Below are 6000 nucleotides of genomic sequence, written 5' to 3' on the forward strand. Positions count from 1 at the left end.
GAATCAAGGAAGCTGCTGTTATTTTACCGAGCAGCACTTCAGGCTCAAGTTTGGGCTGAAAACACAATTTTACATTCGTTTCTACTGGTTTTCCATCAACCTTCTACCTCATTATATTTACAGGTTGACAGGTGTGACATGTGCCTGAACGTGCCAACTACAGTATCGCTTATTAAAGTTGAAGTGGCACTGAAGATTTGTGGTTTATTAAAGTTTCATTCCTCCCTATTTATGCCTTTCGTCTTTCTTCGTCTTTATCTGTGCCACGATTCCTCCTCTTAATTCCTTCCCTCAGGTTGCCTGTTTCCTTTCCTGTCAGTCTTCACCCTCTTCACATCTAAGTGCACCTTGGTGAAGAAAACGGTGGTTTCCCCCCATCAACACTTTCACACCACGCAAAAGTACAACTAATGAAACTGCATGCAAAAATTCCCAGCCCTCCATCGTCTCCGTCACGTTTTCCCTGTCAGAAAACCTTGTCAGCAAATAACTGTCTGCTCTGTCTCTCAGTCTCCTGCCCGAGGGGACCTCCTACATGTCCCTGGCAGTGAGGGAGTGACGCTTGTTGTGAAACATGACTGTCGGATCGATTGCACAGAGCAGCCGCAACAGCTGGTAGGCTGAAAGAGAGCACAGCGTGCTGTGGCCAAAGATGTGATGTGGAGGAGTGAGCAAGTGTGAATGTCTCCCAAGGGTTATCCCTCTCAGGATCTGTGCATAATCCGTCCTGATGGATACAGAAATCTATTCGGAGGCGTGGCTGGGAAAGGGAGGCCAGGGGAGGTGGAGCTGGTGGAGCTGGTGGGGAGGTCCTGACTCACAGGAATATAAATTAAAGTTTATTAAAACATAAGCACACCTTGAAATGCTAACCAGTGTAACAGTTCTACGATTAAGAAGGTGCGGGGGCGGAAATTGGCACCGAGGTTTATATATTTTGGTCACAGTATAGACTTTTAGCTTTTAATGTCCTTATATATACAATATGAATGGATGGAAAAGGAAAGAGGATGAATAATGCATGAGTTTAAAATACCCAAGTATAAGATATAAGACATATACATTTGCATTTTTGGCCGTGAAGTAAATTGAAAGGATATTTGCATGAATACAAATAATACAAATTTGAGTATTTAACTGACACTGGGTGCGTAAACAAACCTTATCCAGCATCAGTGGCATTTCTAACAGTTTATTTAATGGCTTGTCAATCAACCTGTCAGCCTGTCACGGCAGGTTTAGATCCTGTGCCCTGACTGTCAGTGGCGCAGTGACAGTTTCTCTTTACATTGGATTCACACGTATTGCCTTTAAAGTGACATTTTGAACTTTTCTGAATTTTTTCTGATGGTACACTGACTGGGAATAGAGAGAGAGGAGTCTCTCTCATTCATTCTCTTTGATCGTATCCTCTGGTGAGCGGGTATACTCTCTCCCACGAGACGAGCATAACTGAGTAACAGTCCGTGGTTTAAACCAGCTTGAATCAGGCTGAGCACGTTCAAGAGTAATGCTGAACTGGAATCAGTTAAAAAGACACTATGCAGTCGGTCAAGCATTGATAATAATAATAATAATAATAATAATAATAAACTTTATTTATATAGCACCTTTCCAAAACAAGGTTTACAAGGTGCTTTACATGACTATAGACTTCCTCTACTTTCTTTTCTTTACATGAAAACTGCTGCAACCATCGATTGTATATGAAGATGGACGACATGACAGCACCCCAACAGTGAAGTGACTGCCCCCTGGTGGCTGCTCTGTGCAGTCGAGTTCATAAACCCCACCTCCTCCATGTTAGCAGGTGGGAGACATGTTTGATTAAGAAGTCAAAATACACGGTAAGTAAAACATTTTCGAAAAAGGTTTCTGTCATTTTAGGTAGTTCTTATCCCACGGATGTACAGTATGTTCAAGTGTTTTCTGATAAGGATGTTTTTGGGTGCTGGGTGATTGACAGGTGAGACTGACTCACGATTGGTCGAGCATGCGTGTCAGTGAAACCCCGACACTGCTGCTCAACACTAGAGCTCGGACTCTGTCTCCAAATGATGTCACCAGCATAAGAAGGCAGCACTCGCATCCTACATATTTAAATCTTTGTGCAGAGGGAGGAAGCGGGAAAGCATCTTTATATAAAGTCTGTGGTTCGTCCAAGAGACTCAAGAGAAACATTAGAATAAATTTGCTACATGTGGCTCCAGGGGCCGCTGGTGCGCAGCAAATTTGCATAGTTGCTTTAAGGTTGCATCTGCATGTACGGCATGAAGTGTCCAATTGGCAACAGCACAACAAAGTCGGCTGTTGATTGTGAGCAATGTGATTTAGTAACTGAGAGGGAATCCGTCTGTCCTGTAATCAGCTGAGCAGCCATTCATCCTCCCTATTCATCAACACACACTACATGACTGTTACATCTCATTGTATAGACTTTCAATAGGCACTCGTGCTGTCATGCAGGAATTCCACATAAGTGCATAAACATCTTTGTGTTTTGTTTGGCGTTGAGGTTCAGGTACAAACCATCTTTAAAGATTTTTCTGATGAGCGTGTGCTGTCGCAGCTTCACATCCCTAAACACAATCTATCACGTCCACACCATCCGAGTGAAAGGGGAATTAATTAGTTCACCATTAAAGTAAATGTCTTGGCCTCTCAGTGAACTGATGTCAAGCAAATACAACGGCGCTAATGGCTTCCTTTATTAACTATTCACTAACTACTAAAGCTCCTGCTCATCCGGTTCTCACTCGTCCCAGGTAATTATTAGTAATGCCAATTCAATCTGGCTGTGGACAGCAACCGCTACAACATTCATCCCATTTATGCCCTTTTATTTCAATTAGAGTGTACCAGCATAGTGCACAATGAGTGTTCAGTTCATTCAGTTCATGCTGAACTGTGATTTTTCTTGTTTTATAGAAATGTTTGTACATAAAAAAAAACTCTTTCCTCCTTTCCGCAGTCTCCCGTTGGCATTATTGTTATCTTTCTTCTTGCAAGCACTCAAGTGAAATCCACATAATCATTTTCCATGCCTTAAATTTCGCATGAGGGAAGAAAGCAGGATGAAAATTGCACTTCAGGTTACTTCAAGTGTAACATCCATCACAACACACAGCGCTATGGATCCCCTGAATTATGGCAAACATAGTTCTATAGTATTCTGATAAACTGAAGATTACACAGTGACGAGGCACTGGGCATGGTATGTGGGTGGTCATTATTCAGGTCTCCCCAGGCCGGCCTTCCCTACTGATTTCCTCTCCCCATTTTTTCCCGGTGCACCACTGAGCTGTGATTGCAATTGATTTGAGACTGCTCATCATTCCTCCAAGGGCAACATCAGGAATCATCAACATCGGGAGGAAACAGATTTGGGGAGATAAGTAGAATGGGACAAATGAATGCAGTGTGAGGAGAAATAATAAAGCGATGTGTGAAAACCAAAGGTGTGCACTAAAAGAGGAGAATACGGAAGGGGCGTAGTATAGCTTGGCATGTATTCCTTATGGGTTTCCCCCCCTTAACTGGAGTGGGTGTGTCCTATGATCGATGGGGCCCAGGCTTAGGCAGGGATGGTGAAGGCGCTCGAAGAGGTTTTCCTTATTGATTGGAGTGAAAGCAAATTGACTACACTGCATATGAAGGAACCCACCTACTTATCAAACTGATATACCCCTCTGTCGTTTTGAGCCCCACCTGATGCAGCGCTTATTAACTATTGATCAGCCTGTGACTAAAGAAACAGTGCTGTCTCACTGAGATCCATACACTTTACTTTAACACCAGCATCAATTGGCAGTAACAGGTTTCTGTATAAATACAAACCAAGTTAACGTAATGAATCGTATTGTATTTTACCTATATATGAATTTACTAAATATCTATTTAGTACACAATAGTGAATTTATACCCATCCAAGTACGTGGGTATATATATATATTGTATATCCCTATACTAATGCACAAATACAGTATACCACCTCGTGCAATCAGTCTGTGCCACTGCACTTTACTCAAGTGCATATCCATACAAACCATATGAAAGGTGTATTATTTATTTTCATTTTATTTATTTTTATTCTATTGCCTGTTTTTACATTCTTGTCTACCTCTTTCTGACTAAATGCTGCTGTGTGTTCCTCGACATGGGATAAATTAAATTTTATCTCATCTTATCTTATCTTATCTTATCTTATCTTATATGAGCTTATCTACACATTTCAATTTGTAATTTTCATATATTTTGTTTAGAATTTTATACTATTTTACATGCGAAATACGATATTATTATAATTATTGTCAAGACTAAATTATACACTGCGTAAACAAAAAAACGTAAAATATATTGCAACCTACCAGCATTTGCAGCCAAACACCCACATACAGACCTCCTGGTTCCTGTATTAATACCTGCTGCTGTTATTCCCCAATCACCTTTGTGAGCAGGAACATGTTGCCTGGATTTAGATTACGCACATCACGCTCGAGCAAACACTTATCACATTTTAGGACCCTCCACTCTCTCTCCAACATGTGGAGCTCACGGGATCCCAAAGCCCAGTTTTTACGCATGGTCAGCACAATGCGCCGTGCACGGTGCCGAAGCCGCGCTGCGTCTCGGGACACGGATTCACTGTGAGTCCGTGGACCCGCACGAGGACTCAACTGGGCGCAGATGCTCAGCAAACCAACGTGGAGACAGATTATTATGCAAAATGTTGTTCAGTGGTGCGTGTCGTCGCGTGCACGGCTTTCCCAAATGTGTGGGCGAAGGAATCTGTGTGTGTGGTCCATATCGGTCAGTAGTCGGACACTGTTGCTGCTCTCTCTCCCTCTCTCCCTCTCCCTCTCTCTCTCTCTCTCTCTCTCTCTCTCTCTCTCTGTCTATCACACGCACGCACAGGAAAACCGAAGTCATCTTTTTCAGCAAAGCTCTCAATGCAGGTAGTGTGCGACAGGGTAATCAACACACTGCTAGAAAGCTGGGCCATTCAGCCTAAAAAAAAACACACAATCAGGAACACACGCACGCACGCACGCACACACAAGCATCTCTAGCTTTATCCCCTGCCCGCGTGATTCCTCCCTCGATACTAAATCCCTTCTCGCACATCTGTCCATGGCGCGTACACTCTGGCCGTCCTCTTTCCCCGCAGAACGCAGCATAAACACCAGCGGGACTTCATGTGACACTTTAGATCTACGGCAACACGTCTGATCCACATCGGTTACGAATTACAACCCAAACGTGCTGGAACGTCGCGCTGTGGTTGGTGTACAGCAACAACTGTGAGGGAAAAAGAGGAGAATGCAGACTAATAGCGGGAGGCTATTCAGCAATGCACATCTCCTCAAAATCGCAGCTCAGTCAAACCCCCGAAAGGAGAAACATGATCTCATGCCCCTGTCAGAATCAACCATAGGAGCCTCGGTTGCACCAAGAGGACTCAGCCCGGCAGAGCGTTGGAGTCTGTAGTGCAGGTGCATGCTCGGTCTGCCGTCCCTGCATCCATCGCATTTCATGTATCACACCAAGACTGCATGAAATAACAATCACAATAAAAGTAACGTGTGGAAAAATAGCGCATTTCAATACTGTACCTTCGCGTATTTCCCTTCCTAAATCATGCGTCTTTTGGCTGAAGCAAAGAGGAATATATATATATTTTTTTTTCATCCACAGCGAACGTCGAAGGCTCAGCAGCAGCACGGCGGGAGACGATGACTGAGAGAGAGCGAGGGAGGGAGAGAGAGAGAGAGAGAGAGAGAGAGAGAGAGAGAGAGAGAGAGAGGTGGAGGATGCACAGACCTCTGCGTAGAGTAATATAGTTGAGCTGCAGTGAGCATCTGCCCATACACCAGGCTTCTTTTCCAGTGGAGTAAATACCTGTAGGTTGAAGAACCACTTTCATGAACTGATGTATTGTAAAAAAAAAAAAATGCAATAATAATATTTTCATAATCAGTTATAATTAATCAAATCTGCATG

At 43.2% G+C, this 6000-nt stretch overlaps 1 protein-coding gene across 1 annotated transcript in view; it reads right to left on the bottom strand.

The window, feature by feature from the left end:
- Window positions 1–5717, bottom strand: part of LOC117766408 (protein phosphatase 1 regulatory subunit 29) — a 60914-nt gene extending 55197 nt beyond the window's left edge. The window contains exon 1 of the mRNA XM_034593402.1: window positions 5613–5717. The gene's annotated coding sequence lies outside the window, so the exon portion shown is untranslated. The remainder of the gene's footprint in view (window positions 1–5612) is intronic.
- Between the last annotated feature and the right edge of the window lie 283 nt (window positions 5718–6000).

The sequence above is a fragment of the Hippoglossus hippoglossus genome, chromosome 8 (assembly GCF_009819705.1).
Source record: "Hippoglossus hippoglossus isolate fHipHip1 chromosome 8, fHipHip1.pri, whole genome shotgun sequence".
Lineage (NCBI taxonomy): Eukaryota > Metazoa > Chordata > Actinopteri > Pleuronectiformes > Pleuronectidae > Hippoglossus > Hippoglossus hippoglossus.